We start from the raw sequence: 25947 nt of genomic DNA on the forward strand, positions 1-25947 counted from the left end.
CATAAAGACCGTGCTTTATGTCCTGATTCAATTCAGAGTGATCTGCCTAATTTAGTAATAAGGTGGGCACACAACAAGTGGGCTTGACTTTTGCGCCTATTGGCTGATCGTTTACTATCGACTAGTTTTCCTGGATACCTGCTCCGCGGACGGCTGCCACAGGTAGCAAAAACGTGCTAGGTCAAAGGTCAGGGAGGATGGCGGACTGGTGTGAACTTCAGTCAATTCTGCTCATTTTAGCAGATCAGATAGAGAGGGTAGATACATTTACCTGTAGATACTGTTTTGAGTCGTTTAGATGATGTTTCTGAAATGCTTGGGATGATAATTGCTCTTCAAGATGTTAGCATCGATGACAGCATTGTCGAAAGTTTAAGATCAATTCAGCACCGTGTTCGTTTGGAATACGCCGAGGAAGAACAGTCTTCAAATGTTGGTCGTCCACGTCTTGAAATCCCGGCTGCAGCACTCAGGACTTTAGTGCTGTCCTGGATAACCATCGGGGTAATTGCCGATATGTTTTCTGTGTCTCCGAGCACAATTAGGAGGAGAATGACGGAGGAAGGTCTAAGGTAAGTTTATGCTGTAATTTAACACCTGTGTGAGTCTGTACACAGCATTATTTAGATGTTGACCTTAATTATGACGTTTGATATTGAAATATTATCGCTTACTTTTTTATTGTGAATGTCTAAAATAAGCGGGGCAGCTACGGCTAGTATAATAACTATACTAACTATGTTATATATGTCAAAAAATACACTCTGTTAATATCACTAATGGCACAGGAGGATGAGTGTACTTAAGTAGTATTTGCACAGACCTAATGGAAAAGCAGAGTGTGCCATGGTTAGCAGGTGTTTCTACATTTTGGGAGAAAAACAGCAATCAGACTGCGTGAATGTTGTTCTTCCAGCAATCTGAACTCTTAACTCTATAAATATGTTTAAACAACAAACAGAATCACGTATATCCTCCCTAACCACCAGCAGGATCTCAGATAGTGTTGACTGTTTGTCATAGTTGTTCTATGTTTGACAGTTTACGTTATTTCAGTGACTTTTCTATTTCAGGAAATCCATCCATCTTTTTAACTACTGGGTCATTAAGGAGGCTGAAGCCCATCCCAGCTGTCATTAGGCAAAGGGCGGGGTAGACCTCGGACAGGCCATAAAACAGGATTAATCTGGTACACTAGTCTCTTTCTTTCTTTAAAAAAACATCTGTGTCTGCAAACATTTGTGTTATCAGTTTCATTTGAGCCTGAATACATTTGAATATGAATATGAAATTTCTCAAGTTTTTAAAAATGAGAAATTAAACTGTTATTCTACTATGAGACCACACGGGGGCAGCCCTGCCTTATTATGTATTATTCTCTCTTACTAGACATGGTTAGGATGGCTTTTGTGTCAAACTAACCAAAGTAATGTTGTTGGTTAATGTTTTTGTGAACAGTGGTATTTCAAGTATGGTCCTGTTTTTTTCTCCATTACAGGAGTTTCACTGGTTAAACAATCAGTGAATTGAAAGATTGTTGAATGAATGAATAACCAATGAAATGAAAGGTTGCCTATGACTTGTTGGCTGATCGCTGACCTTCTCTACTCTCCCCACAGATTCGACAAATATTCAGCTAATGTGATGGTGGACAGCAAGCCGGTCAACCTGGGCCTCTGGGATACAGCTGGACAGGAAGATTATGACAGGCTCCGCCCACTGTCCTAGCCACAGACGGTACAGAATCACACATACACACACAGGCACACACAGTAACTAATGGACATAAAGTTACAGAGACAGAACTTGTATAACATGTCAGCTAATTAAAACTGCAGCAGCTATTCTAATTCTTTGTCTCCTTGTCTCTCCATCCAGGATGTTTTCCTAATCTGCTTCTCCCTGGTTAGCCCGGCATCCTATGAGAACGTCAGAGCTAAGGTGAGTTTTGGCTGTTTTTTATGAGGCCTGTCTCTCAGCTGCCGAGGAACAAAATGTAAAAAAGAACAAACGGAACAAAAGCAGGAATTTATTATAGAGAAAAAAAATAGGTACTTGGATTACAAAATGGAGAAAAAGCCTAAACAGGTCTAATAATTGATGTGAATGAATGATTGATGCTGTGGGTGAAAGTTGGATGATGTATTTCTCTCATCTTTAATAGCTACAGCATATCATTTGTTTTTCATGCCTTCATCCACCTTTCTGTAACACCTGGCATCAGAGCTTCATCTCCCTCCACCTTTGATTCTGTTTTTTGCCTCTAACACGTTCCTTGATTTTGCGTGTTCCCCTTTCTTGCCTCTTATTTAGTTTTCCTTTACTCTGTATTCTGCCAGTGGTACCCTGAGGTCCGTCACCACTGCCCCTCCACGCCCATCATCCTGGTTGGCACTAAGCTGGATCTGAGGGATGAAAAGGATACCATTGAGAAACTGAAGGACAAGAAGCTGGCGCCTATCACCTATCCACAGGGCCTAGCTCTGGCTAAGGAGATAGGTCAGTCACTCTTACTTTATTTGCTTGAAAAGCACTTTAAGATTTGAAGCTCTCCTCACCAGTGAAGATATGAAACTAGCAGATGAAGATGCTAGAGAACTTTGTAGCCTGACTGCCTCTGCAAATTTTTGTTATTCCCCTCATTTCCTGGCATCACAGTAAAAGTATAGTAGCTGTAGTTGACTATAGTGTTCTTTGAAAGTTGAACTTATTCTTCTCCACTACCAGCAAACCTTTCTTCTCTTACTTTGTCTTTGTAGTTCTTTCTCTTCTTTTATTAACATATATGTGTCTTCGCATGTATAGATGCAGTCAAATACCTGGAGTGCTCAGCCTTGACCCAGCGTGGTCTGAAGACTGTGTTTGATGAGGCCATTCGTGCCGTCCTCTGCCCTCAGCCCGCCAAGGTCAAGAAGAAGCCCTGCTCGCTGCTGTAAACGGTACGACTGAATAAAACACAGAGGAAGAGGAGGAGGAGAGATTAGACGTTTGAGAGAAGAGAGAAACAAAGTGAACTCGCTCATTAAATCAACACATAAAGTAGAGTAGAGGTTTGAGGGCTTCTTTTCTTTTCTTTGAACATAAGTCTGAAGCTATTCAATCAAGCCTTTTATTTGTCACATGCAATGTTTACATCTGCAGTGAAATTGGACCCCCCCCCCCCCCCCGAACATACATACATATCAGCTCCAGCCTTGAGACCACAGCTGACACCGATATGGTAGCTGCATGAAATGATGGTGGTTTTCCTTTAGTGCGAACAACTGCATGTCAATTTCACAGTTGGTCTAACAGTCCGTCACTGGTCTCTCAGTCTCCCGTTGGAGAGCTTCTCTGAGATGTTATCAATCTTGTGCTCAGAGAGCAGAGACTGCCGTGAGCTTCTCCAAGATCTTATCCGTGCTGCGTTCAATGAGCCCATTTTGAGAAGTCACGACCCGTCCCATCATTTCCATCATAGCGGGCAGCCTTGTGGGGTTTTGAAAAGCCAATTCTGCTATCTTTGATAAGCCAGGGCCAAGCCAACTCCGAACAACAAGAACCCTGTTATCATGGTTCCGAAAAGGTAGATGTCTACAATGTCCTCGATTGACAGTCCCGCCAGGCACACGACCCTCCAGTTCCTCCACCCGTCCATTGTGTATCCGGCAGGAAAGGACACTCGGACTTACTCAAGCCCAGGCTTCTCGTTGAGAAGAGGGTGTCACTTGCAATCAGGGACCAGTTGTTCAAATCCATAATTCCTCTTTTAGGTTGTAACAGACCGTGAGAGTCATCCAGGGCAAAAGTAGAAAAGTAGACGAGACTAGACAAGGACATTGAGAAGCCAAGCAGGAAAGAGAAGGAAGAGGGAGAGGAGAAAAGTGCGACTGCCTTCGTCCAGAGCCAAACGAGAAAGGAAACTGTAGACACTTATCACTAAGAGGTGATTCAGAAGTTTGTTCTTGCACATATAATGGACAGAAACATTAAAGAGAAAAGAAAAGACATAAATGAACACAACACAAGACAGAAAAGTTTCACATGCTTTGTACTCAATTTCATTTTTTTGCAGAGGAAAAATAAATTTGTCCTGAATATTGTTGGAGTAATTTTGTCCCACAGGCATCAATTTAACCCCATGATTTATGTGACCTTTGTTTTAGATTCTCACAGGAGCACAGAAGAAGAGAAAAGGACTGCAGACCCTGAAGAATATATGCAAATCTGCCATGTCTCTAATGTATATCTACAACTTTAAACAAAACAAAAAACCAAACAATGTATGGTGTGCAGGTTTGCTATTGTTTTAGAAATGCCAACGAGCTCTTCAGTCCAAATCCAGACGCTGCCCAGACAGGATTTCTTTGTAAAATATATCAGTTTAGAGATTATAGACCCTTTGAGTTTAAGTGTAAGTCTGAGAGCAGCATGCTGCCTTCATCTAAAGTACTGCCAACAATATATATGTGTTTCATGAAACCTAAAATAAAAATAACTTTTGTAACTGAAATAAACACAGTGTTTCAGTATGATTTGTTCACTGTGCTGTTTTCAGGGTGATGAATGTAAGGAGCAGAAATGGTCGTTTGTGAGGAAGCAAGCAACAAGCAAACTTGTGTCTGAATAAGATTTATTAACAAATGTATTATTTGTTGTGCTATTAAAATAAAAATAAAACATTTGATTGCACAAAAGATTCACATTATTTCTCCACAACATGTGACCTTTTGGATTGAATGCCTATACTCAACTATGGGGGATATAAAATTCTCATTTTGATACAGCTGCTGATATCGCCTATACTCTATCCTTATTTACATATTGTGGAGAACAGCATCTTTTTCTGGTGGTGAGTTGAAAATGTTCAGACTCAAACAGCACTTTCAGTTTTGCAGTTTAATGTTTGACCAGCTTTTTTGCCAAAACACCTTCATGTTTCAATCATTTTAGTAATCCTGCGAACAGTTAATCATGTGACATGGTGCTCAAGTCTTCAGCTGTGATTTTATTTGTTATTTAATTAATACAGTTTAATGTCTTATAATATAGATAGCTACACAGGCATACAGAGAGATTGTTTACTTTATTAATCCCCAGTGCGACTGAAGATTAAACTGAATATAAACCATTTAAAAGAAGCTCAATCTTAAACTCATAACAGAACAGTAATGTTAGTCCATATAAAACTGATGTGGAATATTTTCCTCTTGAATTATTAGGTTAACTTTGATATTTTGTGGTTAGTTTGCCAGGATGATGACTGTCATCCTCTCTGCCTTTCTGCAAGAGGCTCCATATGCCGCTGTTCTAGTGGATACTGTAAAAATAAATAAGCAATGATATATGATAATACATTATCATTAAACTCTTAACTATACAGTAGTAGTAAAAAATATTTTACTACTTTCCAAATATCAATGAAAGTATAGGCATTCATGTAATAATAATAATAATAATAATAATAATAATAATAATAATAATAATAATAATGAACATGAATTATGTTTCATTCACAAAATATTTTCTCTTGCCAGTTAGTATTGTATTGTAGTGGTATTGTAATTTTCAGGAGACTGACAGTAACAGAAATTAATTCCATAGACAAGAAATCAACATGGACGTGGACCGCCACACTGCAAAACATTTGGTAATCTTTTCTGAATGGTTTATAGTTATGACCCTATTAAGGATACACAGAAGACAATGGACGAATGGACAAAATAAAGCATGTAGAGTACTTTTCAAATTCTTTTTGGTGTTTGCTCAAATATGGGACCTTAAATAATTTTTTTTTAATAATATAATTTAACTAGACCATACCTAGAATTTTTTTGTGGTACATTTCCCTGATGACAGATCCTGATTTAATTTCATGGTTGGAAGGACCAGGAAAAATTCTAAAAATTGTTTGAGTTGAGACAAAATGACCCTATTAGCAAATCACCATCGGTTTAAGAAAGGACACAAAAAAATTCAGTTAACATACAAAATCTGATATGAAAGAGGCAACACACAGTCTAACTCTTTTGTTTTTATGTTGCATAATACAGAGAAAAACTGTTTTTACGACACTAATGATGCCAGTAACAGTCGCTGTTGGGGAGGACAGTTTACACTGAGCATGTGCAGTTTAAAGATGCCTTTTATTTTTAAGGAGGAAACCATCCTGAGCTGCTAGCTGTCCAGTTTAAAATCTATAGTGAAGCACTTTCTGATGTCTTCTTATTCCTTTTCAGTATTGTGGATGTTTTGTTCAATATTTCCTTTTTGATGTTTGTTTACCAGCCGTATTGGTATCAATACTTCCTGTTATTTAGCCGTAAATAGCCATTGTAGTGTCTTTGATTGAGATATGACTTATCGATCGTATTGATAATTTACGGAGAGCTTAGAGATGGATATCTGTGTAAGTAATGGCACAGCTTTTTTCCCCTTTTTTGTTTTTAGAATTAAGATTTTAAGAAAAGAAAAACAATTAAACCGTAGCTGAATCTGATCAGAGGAAAAGAGGTATCCGTCAGCTGTGACGCTGCGTTCTCGTTGATCTCCTTGAGATCTGAATGACATCAAACTTATTTTTGAAGTTTGCATTTACCCTGTTGTATTAAAAGAATACCTAAAGTTTCTTTTCCATTAGAGAATTTTTTGTTAACCTGTTTACTGGTCTTGATTATGCATCAAGTCAGAATCTGAAATTCATTTTTTTTAAAAAGGACGTAAAAACTCCCACGTTTTACAGCGTCGGCTATGCGGAGGCTGCCAGGCGTCGTATTTACACACCCATGGATGTTTAACTGTATTTATTGCGTACAAATAAATGTGAAATAAAGATAGCTTAAATGGAACAAGACTCTGTTTTAACACTTAATTCCTGCATCCACCTGTTTAAAATATATTATTTTAAAATAATGTGTTACATGACTACACAGAAGGATGTTTCAGCTCAGTATATAGCAAATAGAAAAAATATAAATAATTCTTAATTTTAAAATAAACATTAATCTGATTATTAAAAAAAATTATTGGACAAAAAGTACATGGAAAAAAGAACTCGGTGAAATGGAAAAAATAAAGTTCAATATCTTGAAAATCAAATAGAATACAAGCTTTGTTTTCTTCCTTGTTTTCTGTATTTATCTGTTTGTATAAGACAAACAGTTTATCATAAGTAACTGAAAGTCTTTCGGCTCTTCGAAGAAAAACTGATGGAATCCAACAAATAAACATAACTAAAAACTGCAGCCTCAAAAGTAAAACTCATTTGTTGCTGATAACGAACGCAAATCCAAAGTGTTGTTGTTCCCACCCCAGAGCAGCAGGTGGCAGCAGCACGATACAAAGGAACTGTACTGTACTGGGATTTCTGTTCGTTTTTGTTTTTATTTTCCAAAAGAAGAAGCTGTTTTTAACGTAAACTGTTGATTATAGAGTTTTTTGTTGCAGTTTGACCTTCAGCTGAACTTAATGTTGGGTTTCTATTGATTTTAGAGAAGCTATTCGCTGAGAGGTTGTCATAATTCATGCATGAAAGGGTTAAAACATATCCTTTGTTTCATTTTTTAGTGAAACTCTGGTAGAGTAGCTTTGAAACTGATAATTCAGCATATACTAAAAAATAAAGCCTTTTCTTACAGTATATTTGTGTGTATTTTATTTTGCAATATTTCTAATTACCACACTTAAAAGTGAACAGCCTATAATGCTATCATGACTCATCACTCAAACGCATCTTTTTCTCTCCGTTTTGGCCTTCCGTCCACACTGAGACAGCGTTTTCGGTCAAGGAAAGCGCAGCGTTTTGAAAACGCTCTCCAAAGCGTATACATTTGACGCCGTTTTCGCATAGCATTGTGGAAAGCGAACTGGAGCCTTTTTAAAAAACAATGACACATTGTAGACTACGTCCACACATACACGGGTATTTCTGAAAACTGAGATTTTTCGTTTTTTTTTTAAATCCCATTCACACCTCAACACCAAAAACGAAGGAAAATGCTGCCAGGAGCATGCCAAAGCAACAGGTGGCGCTATATTCCTAACCGTGTAGAAATGTTGGCCAATCAGATGTCTAGACGCCTGGGCGGGAAAGAGTAAACAAAGATGGCGGCGCAAAGAAGCAGAACCCAGTACTATGTGTGGAGGGACCGTAACTGTCTGTGTATGTAAGCATTTAAACACTACAGAGAGTAAAATTAACAGTATTTTGTCTAAGTCCGCCATTGTAGAAATTAATTTCACCGAAAGAATAACTTGGCGCACAGTGTGACGTCAAAAAAGGCGCACACCTTTGACCCTGCGTTTTCTCCGTTTTCCTTGTCCATAGTAAACGCAAAAACGGAGTTCTTGAAAATCTCCACCCAGGCAGGAATTTTTAAAACTCTCCGTTTTCAGTGGATAAATCTACGTTTTCAAAAATACCCATACATGTGGACATAGCCTAGTCAAGTGATGCAATCATGTGATAAATTGTGACAGCCCCGTTAAAGATTAATATCAGTTTGTACATCCTCCAGATAGCTTTTCTTCAAATTCTTTAATTCTCAATCGCTTTTGTAACTTTGTACTTTTGTATTACTTGCAGCAACAACTCCACCTCATTGTTAGTCCATTTAAAAAACTAGTCGCTTTTCCTTTTCATTTTGCTGCATGTTTCAAAGAGCCGGAAAGTAAATAAACGGCAGACAGAAATGAGGCAGGTCGAGTCACCTTGCGTTTCACGCATGCGCAGTGCTGGAACAACTCTGTCAAAACGGTAGTTTGGACACGAGCATTTTCAGACAAAAACACCTTTTTCAAATTGATCCGGCCTAGTGTGACGTAAGATCACAGACCGTTCCAATGACGTCACCAATCACCACACTTCAAAGCACAAAGCCTGCGTTGTCACAGTAACGCATTCTGCGATAGGAGGTCATATATAGGAGTGAACTTGACTCTCACACAGCCTTAACTGTCTATCTGTCCTCATGTTTGCAGTGCTGCTGTCTCCTGTCACCCTGCATGTTTCTAAGGTTAGTTTTCTCCATATTTATATTGTTCTTGTAGTTTTTGTCCTCTGGTTTTTGTCCTTGAGGTTTGAATATATGTGTGTGTGTGTGTGTGTGTGTGTGTTTGTGTGTGTAAATATATATATATATATATGTATATGTTTTTTGTCCACAGATGAGGTTTGAAGTGTCTGTGTGGTGCAGCTGGTCTGGTCTGTCTCTGTACAGTCGAGGCTGCACCCACCCATAAAACGGTGGAGGCTCACCAGGACATGCACACCTCACAAGTTCCCGGCTCTCTCGACTCGGTTGAAGACGGGTTTCTTGGAGAAGGGGAGGGCAGTGAGGCACAGTCCCCCGTCCCCACTTTCTTGCACTGAAGTCTGTTTGTTGCAAATATTTTTCACTTTGTTGAATTCTCCCAATTCTTTGAATCTTTGGGCTGAAGGAAGGACAATACTCGGTGTATCAATGCTCAATCAACAATCATTTATTTCCATACAATTCAACAATAAGAGCATTACAACGTCCGGACGGGAGAGATGCTACCAGAGGGTCAGGCACATGTCTCAGAATGGTGACGGGTTGCTCAGCTTTTTATAGTCTCTAGTGGCCCCCAGCTAGTCGTAAAAGCCAAAACATCAAATTTTTTCTCTGTTACAGCGCCTAAGTTATGACCTCGGCAGTTGTTTCTCTGCTTTCTGTAAGGTGGGGGTGTGGAATGTGGTCTGTCTATCTCCCCTGTCTTTAGACACAGAGTCTCCTGCTTACAACCTTCTCTTCATGATTCAACAATTAAGCATGTCAAGAAAACAGTGTAACACATTCCCAGCAGATCAAGGATACAGAGTGATGCACATTTATCTAATGAACTAATATGTGAATATGTTCTGTTAACTCAAAAGTATAATGAGAACTAAACTACATACAGCTCACACACTCTATATTAAAGGGTATAATGTGATCTACAGCAGTATTCTAATTCAACTACTTTGATTACATATATAAGGTAACATATAATAACAGAATAATCTAATAACTTGTTTTTATGTCTTATCATGTTTATATGTGTATTTATGTCTTGTAATGTTTATATGTGTATTTATGTCTTGTATTGCTGGTAAGTAACTTTCTTGCACTGAGGTCTGTTTGTTGCAAATATTTTGCACTTGTTTTTATGTCTTGTAATGTTTATATGTGTATTTATGTCTTGTATTGCTGGTAAGTAACTTTCTTGCACTGAGGTCTGTTTGTTGCAAATATTTTGCACTTGTTTTTATGTCTTGTAATGTTTATATGTGTATTTATGTCTTGTATTGCTGGTAAGTAACTTTCTTGCACTGAGGTCTGTTTGTTGCAAATATCTTTGATTTGTTTTTATGTCTTGTAATCTTTATGTGTGTATTTATGTCTTGTATTGCTGGTAAGTAACTTTCTTGCACTGAGGTCTGTTTGTTGCAAATATCTTTGACTTGTTTTTATGTCTTGTAATGTTTATGTGTGTATTTATGTCTTGTATTGCTGGTAAGTAACTTTCTTGCGCTGAGTTTTGTTTGTTGCAAATATCTTTGATTTGTTTTTATGTCTTGTAATGTTTATGTGTGTATTTATGTCTTGTATTGCTGGTAAGTAACTTTCTTGCACTGAGGTCTGTTTATTGCAAATATCTTTGACTTGTTTTTATGTCTTATCATGTTTATATGTGTATTTATGTCTTGTATTGCTGGTAAGTAACTTTATTGCACTGAGGTCTTTTTGTTGCAAATATCTTTGACTTGTTTTTATGTCTTGTAATGTTTATGTGTGTATTTATGTCTTGTATTGCTGGTAAGTAACTTTCTTGCACTGAGGTCTGTTTGTTGCAAATATCTTTGATTTGTTTTTATGTCTTATCATGTTTATATGTGTATTTGTGTCTTGTATTGCTGGTTAGTAACTTTATTGCACTGAGGTCTTTTTGTTGCAAATATCTTTGACTTGTTTTTATGTCTTGTAATGTTTATGTGTGTATTTATGTCTTGTATTGCTGGTAAGTAACTTTCTTGCACTGAGTTTTTTTTGTTGCAAATATCTTTGATTTGTTTTTATGTCTTATCATGTTTATATGTGTATTTATGTCTTGTATTGCTGGTAAGTAACTTTATTGCACTGAGGTCTGTTTGTTGCAAATATCTTTGACTTGTTTTTATGTCTTGTAATCTTTATGTGTGTATTTATGTCTTGTATTGCTGGTAAGCAACTTTCTTGCGCTGAGTTTTGTTTGTTGCAAATATCTTTGATTTGTTTTTATGTCTTGTAATCTTTATGTGTGTATTTATGTCTTGTATTGCTGGTAAGTAACTTTATTGCACTGAGGTCTGTTTGTTGCAAATATCTTTGATTTGTTTTTATGTCTTATCATGTTTATATGTGTATTTATGTCTTGTATTGCTGGTAAGTAACTTTATTGCACTGAGTTTTGTTTGTTGCAAATATCTTTGACTTGTTTTTATGTCTTGTAATCTTTATGTGTGTATTTATGTCTTGTATTGCTGGTAAGTAACTTTCTTGCACTGAGGTCTGTTTGTTGCAAATATCTTTGACTTGTTTTTATGTCTTGTAATGTTTATATGTGTATTTATGTCTTGTATTGCTGGTAAGTAACTTTATTGCACTGAGTTTTTTTTGTTGCAAATATCTTTGATTTGTTTTTATGTCTTATCATGTTTATATGTGTATTTATGTCTTGTATTGCTGGTAAGTAACTTTATTGCACTGAGGTCTGTTTGTTGCAAATATCTTTGACTTGTTTTTATGTCTTATCATGTTTATATGTGTATTTATGTCTTGTAATGTTTATATGTGTATTTATGTCTTGTATTGCAGGTAAGTAACTTTCTTGCACTGAGTTTTTTTTTTGTTGCAAATATCTTTGATTTGTTCTTATGTCTTGTAATGTTTATATGTGTATTTATGTCTTGTATTGCTGGTAAGAAACTTTCTTGCACTGACCTCTATTTGTTGCAAATATCTTTGACTTGTTTTTATGTCTTGTAATGTTTATGTGTGTATTTATGTCTTCAATTGCTGTTAAGTAACTTTCTTGCACTGAGGTCTGTTTATTGCAAATATCTTTGACCTGTTTTTATGTCTTATCATGTTTATATGTGTATTTATGTCTTGTATTGCTGCTAAGTAACTTTCTTGCACTGAGGTCTGTTTGTTGCAAATATCTTTGACTTGTTTTTATGTCTTATCATGTTTATATGTGTATTTATGTCTTGTATTGCTGGTAAGTAACTTTATTGCACTGAGGTCTGTTTGTTGCAAATATCTTTGACTTGTTTTTATGTCTTATCATGTTTATATGTGTATTTATGTCTTGTATTGCTGGTAAGTAACTTTATTGCACTGAGGTCTTTTTGTTGCAAATATCTTTGACTTGTTTTTATGTCTTGTAATCTTTATGTGTGTATTTATGTCTTGTATTGCTGGTAAGTAACTTTATTGCACTGAGGTCTGTTTGTTGCAAATATCTTTGACTTGTTTTTATGTCTTGTAATGTTTATATGTGTATTTATGTCTTGTATTGCTGGTAAGTAACTTTCTTGCACTGAGTTTTGTTTGTTGCAAATATCTTTGACTTGTTTTTATGTCTTGTAATGTTTATATGTGTATTTATGTCTTGTATTGCTGGTAAGTAACTTTCTTGCACTGAGTTTTTTTTTGTTGCAAATATCTTTGATTTGTTTTTATGTCTTATCATGTTTATATGTGTATTTATGTCTTGTATTGCTGGTAAGTAACGTTCTTGCACTGAGGTCTGTTTGTTGCAAATATCTTTGACTTGTTTTTATGTCTTGTAATGTTTATATGTGTATTTATGTCTTGTATTGCTGGTAAGTAACTTTCTTGCACTGAGTTTTTTTTGTTGCAAATATCTTTGATTTGTTTTTATGTCTTATCATGTTTATATGTGTATTTATGTCTTGTATTGCTGGTAAGTAACGTTCTTGCACTGAGGTCTGTTTGTTGCAAATATCTTTGATTTGTTTTTATGTCTTATCATGTTTATATGTGTATTTATGTCTTGTAATGTTTATATGTGTATTTATGTCTTGTATTGCTGGTAAGTAACTTTCTTGCACTGAGGTCTGTTTGTTGCAAATATCTTTGACTTGTTTTTATGTCTTATCATGTTTATATGTGTATTTATGTCTTGTATTGCTGGTAAGTAACTTTATTGCACTGAGGTCTGTTTGTTGCAAATATCTTTGACTTGTTTTTATGTCTTATCATGTTTATATGTGTATTTATGTCTTGTATTGCTGGTAAGTAACTTTATTGCACTGAGGTCTTTTTGTTGCAAATATCTTTGACTTGTTTTTATGTCTTATCATGTTTATATGTGTATTTATGTCTTGTATTGCTGGTAAGTAACTTTATTGCACTGAGTTTTGTTTGTTGCAAATATCTTTGACTTGTTTTTATGTCTTGTAATCTTTATGTGTGTATTTATGTCTTGTATTGCTGGTAAGTAACTTTCTTGCACTGAGTTTCTTTTGTTGCAAATATCTTTGATTTGTTTTTATGTCTTATCATGTTTATATGTGTATTTATGTCTTGTATTGCTGGTAAGTAACTTTCTTGCACTGAGTTTTTTTTGTTGCAAATATCTTTGATTTGTTTTTATGTCTTATCATGTTTATATGTGTATTTATGTCTTGTATTGCTGGTAAGTAACTTTATTGCACTGAGGTCTGTTTGTTGCAAATATCTTTGACTTGTTTTTATGTCTTATCATGTTTATATGTGTATTTATGTCTTGTATTGCTGGTAAGTAACTTTATTGCACTGAGTTTTGTTTGTTGCAAATATCTTTGATTTGTTTTTATGTCTTGTAATCTTTGTGTGTATTTATGTCTTGTATTGCTGGTAAGTAACTTTCTTGCGCTGAGTTTTGTTTGTTGCAAATATCTTTGATTTGTTTTTATGTCTTGTAATCTTTGTGTGTATTTATGTCTTGTATTGCTGGTAAGTAACTTTATTGCACTGAGGTCTGTTTGTTGCAAATATCTTTGACTTGTTTTTATGTCTTATCATGTTTATATGTGTATTTATGTCTTGTATTGCTGGTAAGTAACTTTCTTGCACTGAGTTTTGTTTGTTGCAAATATCTTTGACTTGTTTTTATGTCTTGTAATGTTTATATGTGTATTTATGTCTTGTATTGCTGGTAAGTAACTTTCTTGCACTGAGGTCTGTTTGTTGCAAATATCTTTGACTTGTTTTTATGTCTTATCATGTTTATATGTGTATTTATGTCTTGTATTGCTGGTAAGTAACTTTCTTGCACTGAGGTCTGTTTGTTGCAAATATCTTTGACTTGTTTTTATGTCTTATCATGTTTATATGTGTATTTATGTCTTGTATTGCTGGTAAGTAACTTTATTGCACTGAGGTCTTTTTGTTGCAAATATCTTTGACTTGTTTTTATGTCTTATCATGTTTATATGTGTATTTGTGTCTTGTATTGCTGGTTAGTAACTTTATTGCACTGAGGTCTTTTTGTTGCAAATATCTTTGACTTGTTTTTATGTCTTGTAATGTTTATGTGTGTATTTATGTCTTGTATTGCTGGTAAGTAACTTTCTTGCACTGAGTTTTTTTTGTTGCAAATATCTTTGATTTGTTTTTATGTCTTATCATGTTTATATGTGTATTTATGTCTTGTATTGCTGGTAAGTAACTTTATTGCACTGAGGTCTGTTTGTTGCAAATATCTTTGACTTGTTTTTATGTCTTGTAATCTTTATGTGTGTATTTATGTCTTGTATTGCTGGTAAGCAACTTTCTTGCGCTGAGTTTTGTTTGTTGCAAATATCTTTGATTTGTTTTTATGTCTTGTAATCTTTATGTGTGTATTTATGTCTTGTATTGCTGGTAAGTAACTTTATTGCACTGAGGTCTGTTTGTTGCAAATATCTTTGATTTGTTTTTATGTCTTATCATGTTTATATGTGTATTTATGTCTTGTATTGCTGGTAAGTAACTTTATTGCACTGAGTTTTGTTTGTTGCAAATATCTTTGACTTGTTTTTATGTCTTGTAATCTTTATGTGTGTATTTATGTCTTGTATTGCTGGTAAGTAACTTTCTTGCACTGAGGTCTGTTTGTTGCAAATATCTTTGACTTGTTTTTATGTCTTGTAATGTTTATATGTGTATTTATGTCTTGTATTGCTGGTAAGTAACTTTATTGCACTGAGTTTTTTTTGTTGCAAATATCTTTGATTTGTTTTTATGTCTTATCATGTTTATATGTGTATTTATGTCTTGTATTGCTGGTAAGTAACTTTATTGCACTGAGGTCTGTTTGTTGCAAATATCTTTGACTTGTTTTTATGTCTTATCATGTTTATATGTGTATTTATGTCTTGTAATGTTTATATGTGTATTTATGTCTTGTATTGCAGGTAAGTAACTTTCTTGCACTGAGTTTTTTTTTTGTTGCAAATATCTTTGATTTGTTCTTATGTCTTGTAATGTTTATATGTGTATTTATGTCTTGTATTGCTGGTAAGAAACTTTCTTGCACTGACCTCTATTTGTTGCAAATATCTTTGACTTGTTTTTATGTCTTGTAATGTTTATGTGTGTATTTATGTCTTCAATTGCTGTTAAGTAACTTTCTTGCACTGAGGTCTGTTTATTGCAAATATCTTTGACCTGTTTTTATGTCTTATCATGTTTATATGTGTATTTATGTCTTGTATTGCTGCTAAGTAACTTTCTTGCACTGAGGTCTGTTTGTTGCAAATATCTTTGACTTGTTTTTATGTCTTATCATGTTTATATGTGTATTTATGTCTTGTATTGCTGGTAAGTAACTTTATTGCACTGAGGTCTGTTTGTTGCAAATATCTTTGACTTGTTTTTATGTCTTATCATGTTTATATGTGTATTTATGTCTTGTATTGCTGGTAAGTAACTTTATTGCACTGAGGTCTTTTTGTTGCAAATATCTTTGACTTGTTTTTATGTCTTGTAATCTTTATGTGTGTATTTATGTCTTGTATTGCTGGTAAGTAACTTTATTGCACTGAGGTCTGTTTGTTGCAAATATCTTTGACTTGTTTTTATGTCTTGTAATGTTTATATGTGTATTTATGTCTTGTATTGCTGGTAAGTAACTTTCTTGCACTGAGTTTTTTTTTGTTGCAAATATCTTTGATTTGTTTTTATGTCTTATCATGTTTATATGTGTATTTATGTCTTGTATTGCTGGTAAGTAACGTTCTTGCACTGAGGTCTGTTTGTTGCAAATATCTTTGACTTGTTTTTATGTCTTGTAATGTTTATATGTGTATTTATGTCTTGTATTGCTGGTAAGTAACTTTCTTGCACTGAGTTTTTTTTGTTGCAAATATCTTTGATTTGTTTTTATGTCTTATCATGTTTATATGTGTATTTATGTCTTGTATTGCTGGTAAGTAACGTTCTTGCACTGAGGTCTGTTTGTTGCAAATATCTTTGATTTGTTTTTATGTCTTATCATGTTTATATGTGTATTTATGTCTTGTAATGTTTATATGTGTATTTATGTCTTGTATTGCTGGTAAGTAACTTTCTTGCACTGAGGTCTGTTTGTTGCAAATATCTTTGACTTGTTTTTATGTCTTATCATGTTTATATGTGTATTTATGTCTTGTATTGCTGGTAAGTAACTTTATTGCACTGAGGTCTGTTTGTTGCAAATATCTTTGACTTGTTTTTATGTCTTATCATGTTTATATGTGTATTTATGTCTTGTATTGCTGGTAAGTAACTTTATTGCACTGAGGTCTTTTTGTTGCAAATATCTTTGACTTGTTTTTATGTCTTATCATGTTTATATGTGTATTTATGTCTTGTATTGCTGGTAAGTAACTTTATTGCACTGAGTTTTGTTTGTTGCAAATATCTTTGACTTGTTTTTATGTCTTGTAATCTTTATGTGTGTATTTATGTCTTGTATTGCTGGTAAGTAACTTTCTTGCACTGAGTTTCTTTTGTTGCAAATATCTTTGATTTGTTTTTATGTCTTATCATGTTTATATGTGTATTTATGTCTTGTATTGCTGGTAAGTAACTTTCTTGCACTGAGTTTTTTTTGTTGCAAATATCTTTGATTTGTTTTTATGTCTTATCATGTTTATATGTGTATTTATGTCTTGTATTGCTGGTAAGTAACTTTATTGCACTGAGGTCTGTTTGTTGCAAATATCTTTGACTTGTTTTTATGTCTTATCATGTTTATATGTGTATTTATGTCTTGTATTGCTGGTAAGTAACTTTATTGCACTGAGTTTTGTTTGTTGCAAATATCTTTGATTTGTTTTTATGTCTTGTAATCTTTGTGTGTATTTATGTCTTGTATTGCTGGTAAGTAACTTTCTTGCGCTGAGTTTTGTTTGTTGCAAATATCTTTGATTTGTTTTTATGTCTTGTAATCTTTGTGTGTATTTATGTCTTGTATTGCTGGTAAGTAACTTTATTGCACTGAGGTCTGTTTGTTGCAAATATCTTTGACTTGTTTTTATGTCTTATCATGTTTATATGTGTATTTATGTCTTGTATTGCTGGTAAGTAACTTTCTTGCACTGAGTTTTGTTTGTTGCAAATATCTTTGACTTGTTTTTATGTCTTGTAATGTTTATATGTGTATTTATGTCTTGTATTGCTGGTAAGTAACTTTCTTGCACTGAGGTCTGTTTGTTGCAAATATCTTTGACTTGTTTTTATGTCTTATCATGTTTATATGTGTATTTATGTCTTGTATTGCTGGTAAGTAACTTTCTTGCACTGAGGTCTGTTTGTTGCAAATATCTTTGACTTGTTTTTATGTCTTATCATGTTTATATGTGTATTTATGTCTTGTATTGCTGGTAAGTAACTTTATTGCACTGAGGTCTTTTTGTTGCAAATATCTTTGACTTGTTTTTATGTCTTATCATGTTTATATGTGTATTTATGTCTTGTATTGCTGGTAAGTAACTTTCTTGCACTGAGGTCTGTTTGTTGCAAATATCTTTGACTTGTTTTTATGTCTTATCATGTTTATATGTGTATTTATGTCTTGTATTGCTGGTAAGTAACTTTCTTGCACTGAGGTCTGTTTGTTGCAAATATCTTTGACTTGTTTTTATGTCTTATCATGTTTATATGTGTATTTATGTCTTGTATTGCTGGTAAGTAACTTTATTGCACTGAGTTTTGTTTGTTGCAAATATCTTTGATTTGTTTTTATGTCTTGTAATCTTTGTGTGTATTTATGTCTTGTATTGCTGGTAAGTAACTTTCTTGCGCTGAGTTTTGTTTGTTGCAAATATCTTTGATTTGTTTTTATGTCTTGTAATCTTTGTGTGTATTTATGTCTTGTATTGCTGGTAAGTAACTTTATTGCACTGAGGTCTGTTTGTTGCAAATATCTTTGACTTGTTTTTATGTCTTATCATGTTTATATGTGTATTTATGTCTTGTATTGCTGGTAAGTAACTTTATTGCACTGAGGTCTGTTTGTTGCAAATATCTTTGACTTGTTTTTATGTCTTATCATGTTTATATGTGTATTTATGTCTTGTATTGCTGGTAAGTAACTTTATTGCACTGAGGTCTTTTTGTTGCAAATATCTTTGACTTGTTTTTATGTCTTGTAATCTTTATATGTGTATTTATGTCTTGTATTGCTGGTAAGTAACTTTATTGCACTGAGGTCTTTTTATTGCAAATATCTTTGACTTGTTTTTATGTCTTATCATGTTTATATGTGTATTTATGTCTTGTATTGCTGGTAAGTAACTTTATTGCACTGAGTTTTGATTGTTGCAAATATCTTTGACTTGTTTTTATGTCTTGTAATCTTTATGTGTGTATTTATGTCTTGTATTGCTGGTAAGTAACTTTATTGCACTGAGGTCTATTTGTTGCAAATATCTTTGATTTGTTTTTATGTCTTATCATGTTTATATGTGTATTTATGTCTTGTATTGCTGGTAAGTAACTTTATTGCACTGAGGTCTGTTTGTTGCAAATATCTTTGACTTGTTTTTATGTCTTGTAATGTTTATGTGTGTATTTATGTCTTGTATTGCTGGTAAGTAACTTTCTTGCACTGAGTTTTGTTTGTTGCAAATATCTTTGACTTGTTTTTATGTCTTATCATGTTTATATGTGTATTTATGTCTTGTATTGCTGGTAAGTAACTTTCTTGCACTGAGGTCTGTTTGTTGCAAATATCTTTGACTTGTTTTTATGTCTTGTAATGTTTATGTGTGTATTTATGTCTTGTATTGCTGGTAAGTAACGTTCTTGCACTGAGGTCTGTTTGTTGCAAATATCTTTGACTTGTTTTTATGTCTTATCATGTTTATATGTGTATTTATGTCTTGTAATGTTTATATGTGTATTTATGTCTTGTATTGCTGGTAAGAAACTTTCTTGCACTGAGGTCTGTTTGTTGCAAATATCTTTGACTTGTTTTTATGTCTTATCATGTTTATATGTGTATTTATGTCTTGTATTGCTGGTAAGTAACTTTATTGCACTGAGGTCTGTTTGTTGCAAATATCTTTGACTTGTTTTTATGTCTTATCATGTTTATATGTGTATTTATGTCTTGTATTGCTGGTAAGTAACTTTATTGCACTGAGGTCTTTTTGTTGCAAATATCTTTGACTTGTTTTTATGTCTTATCATGTTTATATGTGTATTTATGTCTTGTATTGCTGGTAAGTAACTTTATTGCACTGAGTTTTGTTTGTTGCAAATATCTTTGACTTGTTTTTATGTCTTGTAATCTTTATGTGTGTATTTATGTCTTGTGTTGCTGGTAAGTAACTGTCTTGCACTGAGTTTTTTTTGTTGCAAATATCTTTGATTTGTTTTTATGTCTTATCATGTTTATATGTGTATTTATGTCTTGTATTGCTGGTAAGTAACTTTATTGCACTGAGGTCTGTTTGTTGCAAATATCTTTGACTTGTTTTTATGTCTTGTAATCTTTATGTGTGTATTTATGTCTTATATTGCTGGTAAGTAACTTTCTTGCACTGAGTTTTGTTTGTTGCAAATATCTTTGACTTGTTTTTATGTCTTATCATGTTTATATGTGTATTTATGTCTTGTATTGCTGGTAAGTAACTTTCTTGCACTGAGGTCTGTTTGTTGCAAATATCTTTGACTTGTTTTTATGTCTTGTAATGTTTATGTGTGTATTTATGTCTTGTATTGCTGGTAAGTAACGTTCTTGCACTGAGGTCTGTTTGTTGCAAATATCTTTGACTTGTTTTTATGTCTTATCATGTTTATATGTGTATTTATGTCTTGTAATGTTTATATGTGTATTTATGTCTTGTATTGCAGGTAAGTAACTTTCTTGCACTGAGTTTTTTTTGTTGCAAATATCTTTGATTTGTTCTTATGTCTTGTAATGTTTATATGTGTATTTATGTCTTGTATTGCTGGTAAGAAACTTTCTTGCACTGAGGTCTGTTTGTTGCAAATATCTTTGACTTGTTTTTATGTCTTATCATGTTTATATGTATATTTATGTTTTGTATTGCTGGTAAGTAACTTTCTTGCACTGAGTTTTGTTTGTTGCAAATATCTTTGATTTGTTTTTATGTCTTGTAATCTTTATGTGTGTATTTATGTCTTGTATTGCTGGTAAGTAACTTTCTTGCACTGAGGTCTGTTTGTTGCAAATATCTTTGACTTGTTTTTATGTCTTATCATGTTTATATGTGTATTTATGTCTTGTATTGCTGGTAAGTAACTTTCTTGCACTGAGGTCTGTTTGTTGCAAATATCTTTGACTTGTTTTTATGTCTTATCATGTTTATATGTGTATTTATGTCTTGTATTGCTGGTAAGTAACTTTATTGCACTGAGGTCTTTTTGTTGCAAATATCTTTGACTTGTTTTTATGTCTTATCATGTTTATATGTGTATTTATGTCTTGTATTGCTGGTAAGTAACTTTATTGCACTGAGTTTTGTTTGTTGCAAATATCTTTGACTTGTTTTTATGTCTTGTAATCTTTATGTGTGTATTTATGTCTTGTATTGCTGGTAAGTAACTTTCTTGCACTGAGTTTTTTTTGTTGCAAATATCTTTGATTTGTTTTTATGTCTTCTAATGTTTATATGTGTATTTATGTCTTGTAATGATTATGTGTGTATGTATGTCTTGCATTGCTGGTAAGTAACTTTATTGCACTGAGGTCTGTTTGTTGCAAATATCTTTGACTTGCTTTTATGTTTTATAATGTTTATGTGTGTATTTATGTCTTGTATTGCTGGTAAGTAACTTTCTTGCACTGAGGTCTGTTTATTGCAAATATCTTTGACCTGTTTTTATGTCTTATAATGTTTATGTCTGTATGTATGTCTTCAATTGCTGGTAAGTAACTTTCTTGCACTGAGGTCTGTTTGTTGCAAATATCTTTGACTTGTTTTTATGTCTTATAATGTTTATGTGTGTATTTATGTCTTGTATTGCTGGTAAGTAACTTTCTTGCACTGAGTTCTTTTTGTTGCAAATATCTTTGATTTGTTTTTATGTCTTGTAATCTTTATGTGTGTATTTATGTCTTGTATTGCTGGTAAGTAACTTTATTGCACTGAGGTCTTTTTGTTGCAAATATCTTTGACTTGTTTTTATGTCTTATCATGTTTATATGTGTATTTATGTCTTGTATTGCTGGTAAGTAACTTTATTGCACTGAGTTTTGTTTGTTGCAAATATCTTTGACTTGTTTTTATGTCTTGTAATGTTTATATGTGTATTTATGTCTTGTATTGCTGGTAAGTAAATTTCTTGCACTGAGTTTTTTTTGTTGCAAATATCTTTGATTTGTTTTTATGTCTTATCATGTTTATATGTGTATTTATGTCTTGTATTGCTGGTAAGTAACTTTCTTGCACTGAGGTCTGTTTGTTGCAAATATCTTTGACTTGTTTTTATGTCTTGTAATCTTTATGTGTGTATTTATGTCTTGTATTGCTGGTAAGTAACTTTATTGCACTGAGTTTTGTTTGTTGCAAATATCTTTGATTTGTTTTTATGTCTTGTAATCTTTATGTGTGTATTTATGTCTTGTATTGCTGGTAAGTAACTTTCTTGCACTGAGGGCTGTTTGTTGCAAATATCTTTGACTTGTTTTTATGTCTTATCATGTTTATATGTGTATTTATGTCTTGTATTGCTGGTAAGTAACTTTATTGCACTGAGGTCTGTTTGTTGCAAATATCTTTGACTTGTTTTTATGTCTTGTAATCTTTATGTGTGTATTTATGTCTTGTATTGCTGGTAAGTAACTTTATTGCACTGAGGTCTGTTTGTTGCAAATATCTTTGACTTGTTTTTATGTCTTGTAATCTTTATGTGTGTATTTATGTCTTGTATTGCTGGTAAGTAACTTTATTGCACTGAGTTTTGTTTGTTGCAAATATCTTTGACTTGTTTTTATGTCTTGTAATATTTATGTGTGTATTTATGTCTTGTATTGCTGGTAAGTAACTTTATTGCACTGAGGTCTGTTTGTTGCAAATATCTTTGATTTGTTTTTATGTCTTATCATGTTTATATGTGTATTTATGTCTTGTATTGCTGGTAAGTAACTTTCTTGCGCTGAGTTTTGTTTGTTGCAAATATCTTTGATTTGTTTTTATGTCTTGTAATCTTTGTGTGTATTTATGTCTTGTATTGCTGGTAAGTAACTTTATTGCACTGAGTTTTTTTTGTTGCAAATATCTTTGATTTGTTTTTATGTCTTATCATGTTTATATGTGTATTTATGTCTTGTATTGCTGGTAAGTAACTTTATTGCACTGAGTTTTTTTTTTTGCAAATATCTTTGATTTGTTTTTATGTCTTATCATGTTTATATGTGTATTTATGTCTTGTATTGCTGGTAAGTAACTTTATTGCACTGAGGTCTGTTTGTTGCAAATATCTTTGACTTGTTTTTATGTCTTGTAATGTTTATGTGTGTATTTATGTCTTGTATTGCTGGTAAGTAACTTTCTTGCACTGAGGTCTGTTTGTTGCAAATATCTTTGACTTGTTTTTATGTCTTGTAATGTTTATGTGTGTATTTATGTCTTGTATTGGTGGTAAGTAACTTTCTTGCACTGAGTTTTGTTTGTTGCAAATATCTTTGACTTGTTTTTATGTCTTATCATGTTTATATGTGTATTTATGTCTTGTATTGCTGGTAAGTAACTTTCTTGCACTGAGGTCTGTTTGTTGCAAATATCTTTGATTTGTTCTTATGTCTTGTAATGTTTATATGTGTATTTATGTCTTGTATTGCTGGTAAGAAACTTTCTTGCACTTAGGTCTGTTTATTGGAAATATCTTTGACCTGTTTTTATGTCTTGTAATGTTTATGTGTGTATTTATGTCTTCAATTGCTGTTAAGTAACTTTCTTGCACTGAGGTCTGTTTATTGCAAATATCTTTGACTTGTTTTTATGTCTTATAATGTTTATGTGTGTATTTATGTCTGGTATTGCTGTTAAATGTGTATTTATGTCTTGTATTGCTGGTAAGTAACTTTCTTGCACTGAGGTCTGTTGATTGCAAATATCTTTGACCTGTTTTTATGTCTTGTAATGTTTATGTGTGTATTTTTGTCTTATATTGCTGGTAAGTAACTTTCTTGCACTGAGGTCTGTTTATTGCGAATATCTTTGAGTTGTTTTTATGTCTTTTAATGTTTATGTGTGTATGTATGTCTTCAATTGCTGTTAAGTAACTTTCTTGCACTCAGGTCTGTTTGTTGCAAATATCTTTGACCTGTTTTTATGTCTTGTAATGTTTATGTGTGTATTTATGTCTTGTATTGCTGGTAAGTAACTTTCTTGCACTGAGTTTTGTTTGTTGCAAATATCTTTGACTTGTTTTTATGTCTTGTAATGTTTATGTGTGTATTTATGTCTTGTATTGCTGGTAAGTAACGTTCTTGCACTGAGGTCTGTTTGTTGCAAATATCTTTGACTTGTTTTTATGTCTTATCATGTTTATATGTGTATTTATGTCTTGTAATGTTTATATGTGTATTTATGTCTTGTATTGCAGGTAAGTAACTTTCTTGCACTGAGTTTTTTTTGTTGCAAATATCTTTGATTTGTTTTTATGTCTTATCATGTTTATATGTGTATTTATGTCTTGTATTGCTGGTAAGTAACTTTATTGCACTGAGGTCTGTTTGTTGCAAATATCTTTGACTTGTTTTTATGTCTTGTAATCTTTATGTGTGTATTTATGTCTTGTATTGCTGGTAAGTAACTTTCTTGCACTGAGGTCTGTTTGTTGCAAATATCTTTGACTTGTTTTTATGTCTTGTAATGTTTATGTGTGTATTTATGTCTTGTATTGCTGGTAAGTAACTTTATTGCACTGAGGTCTGTTTGTTGCAAATATCTTTGACTTGTTTTTATGTCTTATCATGTTTATATGTGTATTTATGTCTTGTATTGCTGGTAAGTAACTTTCTTGCACTGAGGTCTGTTTGTTGCAAATATCTTTGACTTGTTTTTATGTCTTGTAATCTTTATGTGTGTATTTATGTCTTGTATTGCTGGTAAGTAACTTTCTTGCACTGAGGTCTGTTTGTTGCAAATATCTTTGACTTGTTTTTATGTCTTGTAATGTTTATGTGTGTATTTATGTCTTGTATTGCTGGTAAGTAACTTTCTTGCACTGAGGTCTGTTTGTTGCAAATATCTTTGACTTGTTTTTATGTCTTGTAATGTTTATGTGTGTATTTATGTCTTGTATTGCTGGTAAGTAACTTTCTTGCACTGAGGTCTGTTTGTTGCAAATATCTTTGACTTGTTTTTATGTCTTATCATGTTTATATGTGTATTTATGTCTTGTAATGTTTATATGTGTATTTATGTCTTGTATTGAAGGTAAGTAACTTTCTTACACTGAGTTTTTTTTGTTGCAAATATCTTTGATTTGTTCTAATGTCTTGTAATGTTTATATGTGTATTTATGTCTTGTATTGCTGGTAAGAAACTTTCTTGCACTGAGCTCTATTTGTTGCAAATATCTTTGCCTTGTTTTTATGTCTTGTAATGTTTATATGTGTATTTATGTCTTGTATTGCTGGTAAGTAACTTTCTTGCACTGAGTTTTTTTTGTTGCAAATATCTTTGATTTGTTTTTATGTCTTATCATGTTTATATGTGTATTTATGTCTTGTATTGCTGCTAAGTAACTTTATTGCACTGAGGTCTGTTTGTTGCAAATATCTTTGACTTGTTTTTATGTCTTGTAATCTTTATGTGTGTATTTATGTCTTGTATTGCTGGTAAGTAACTTTCTTGCACTGAGTTTTGTTTGTTGCAAATATCTTTGACTTGTTTTTATGTCTTATCATGTTTATATGTGTATTTATGTCTTGTATTGCTGGTAAGTAACTTTCTTGCACTGAGGTCTGTTTGTTGCAAATATCTTTGACTTGTTTTTATGTCTTGTAATGTTTATGTGTGTATTTATGTCTTGTATTGCTGGTAAGTAACTTTCTTGCACTGAGGTCTGTTTGTTGCAAATATCTTTGACTTGTTTTTATGTCTTGTAATGTTTATGTGTGTATTTATGTCTTGTATTGCTGGTAAGTAACTTTCTTGCACTGAGGTCTGTTTGTTGCAAATATCTTTGACTTGTTTTTATGTCTTGTAATGTTTATGTGTGTATTTATGTCTTGTATTGCTGGTAAGTAACTTTCTTGCACTGAGGTCTGTTTGTTGCAAATATCTTTGACTTGTTTTTATGTCTTGTAATGTTTATGTGTGTATTTATGTCTTGTATTGCTGGTAAGTAACTTTCTTGCACTGAGGTCTGTTTGTTGCAAATATCTTTGACTTGTTTTTATGTCTTGTAATGTTTATGTGTGTATTTATGTCTTGTATTGCTGGTAAGTAACTTTCTTGCACTGAGTTTTGTT

The 25947-nt window shown here is 32.9% G+C and overlaps 1 long non-coding RNA gene and 1 pseudogene across 1 annotated transcript in view; one reads left to right on the top strand and one right to left on the bottom strand.

The window, feature by feature from the left end:
- The first annotated feature begins 81 nt into the window (after positions 1-81).
- LOC146707168 (ras-related C3 botulinum toxin substrate 2-like) lies at positions 82-4663 on the top strand (annotated as a pseudogene).
- Positions 2820-25947, bottom strand: part of LOC146707169 (uncharacterized) — a 76106-nt gene continuing 52978 nt past the window's right edge. Inside the window, exon 2 of the long non-coding RNA XR_014920771.1 lies at positions 2820-2945. This is a non-coding gene — a long non-coding RNA (uncharacterized LOC146707169). The remainder of the gene's footprint in view (positions 2946-25947) is intronic.

Source organism: Copadichromis virginalis, linkage group LG6 (assembly GCF_057382275.1).
Source record: "Copadichromis virginalis isolate Kocher_CV1m ecotype Utaka linkage group LG6, C_Virginalis_male_GT1.1, whole genome shotgun sequence".
In the NCBI taxonomy this organism is placed as follows: Eukaryota; Metazoa; Chordata; class Actinopteri; order Cichliformes; family Cichlidae; genus Copadichromis; species Copadichromis virginalis.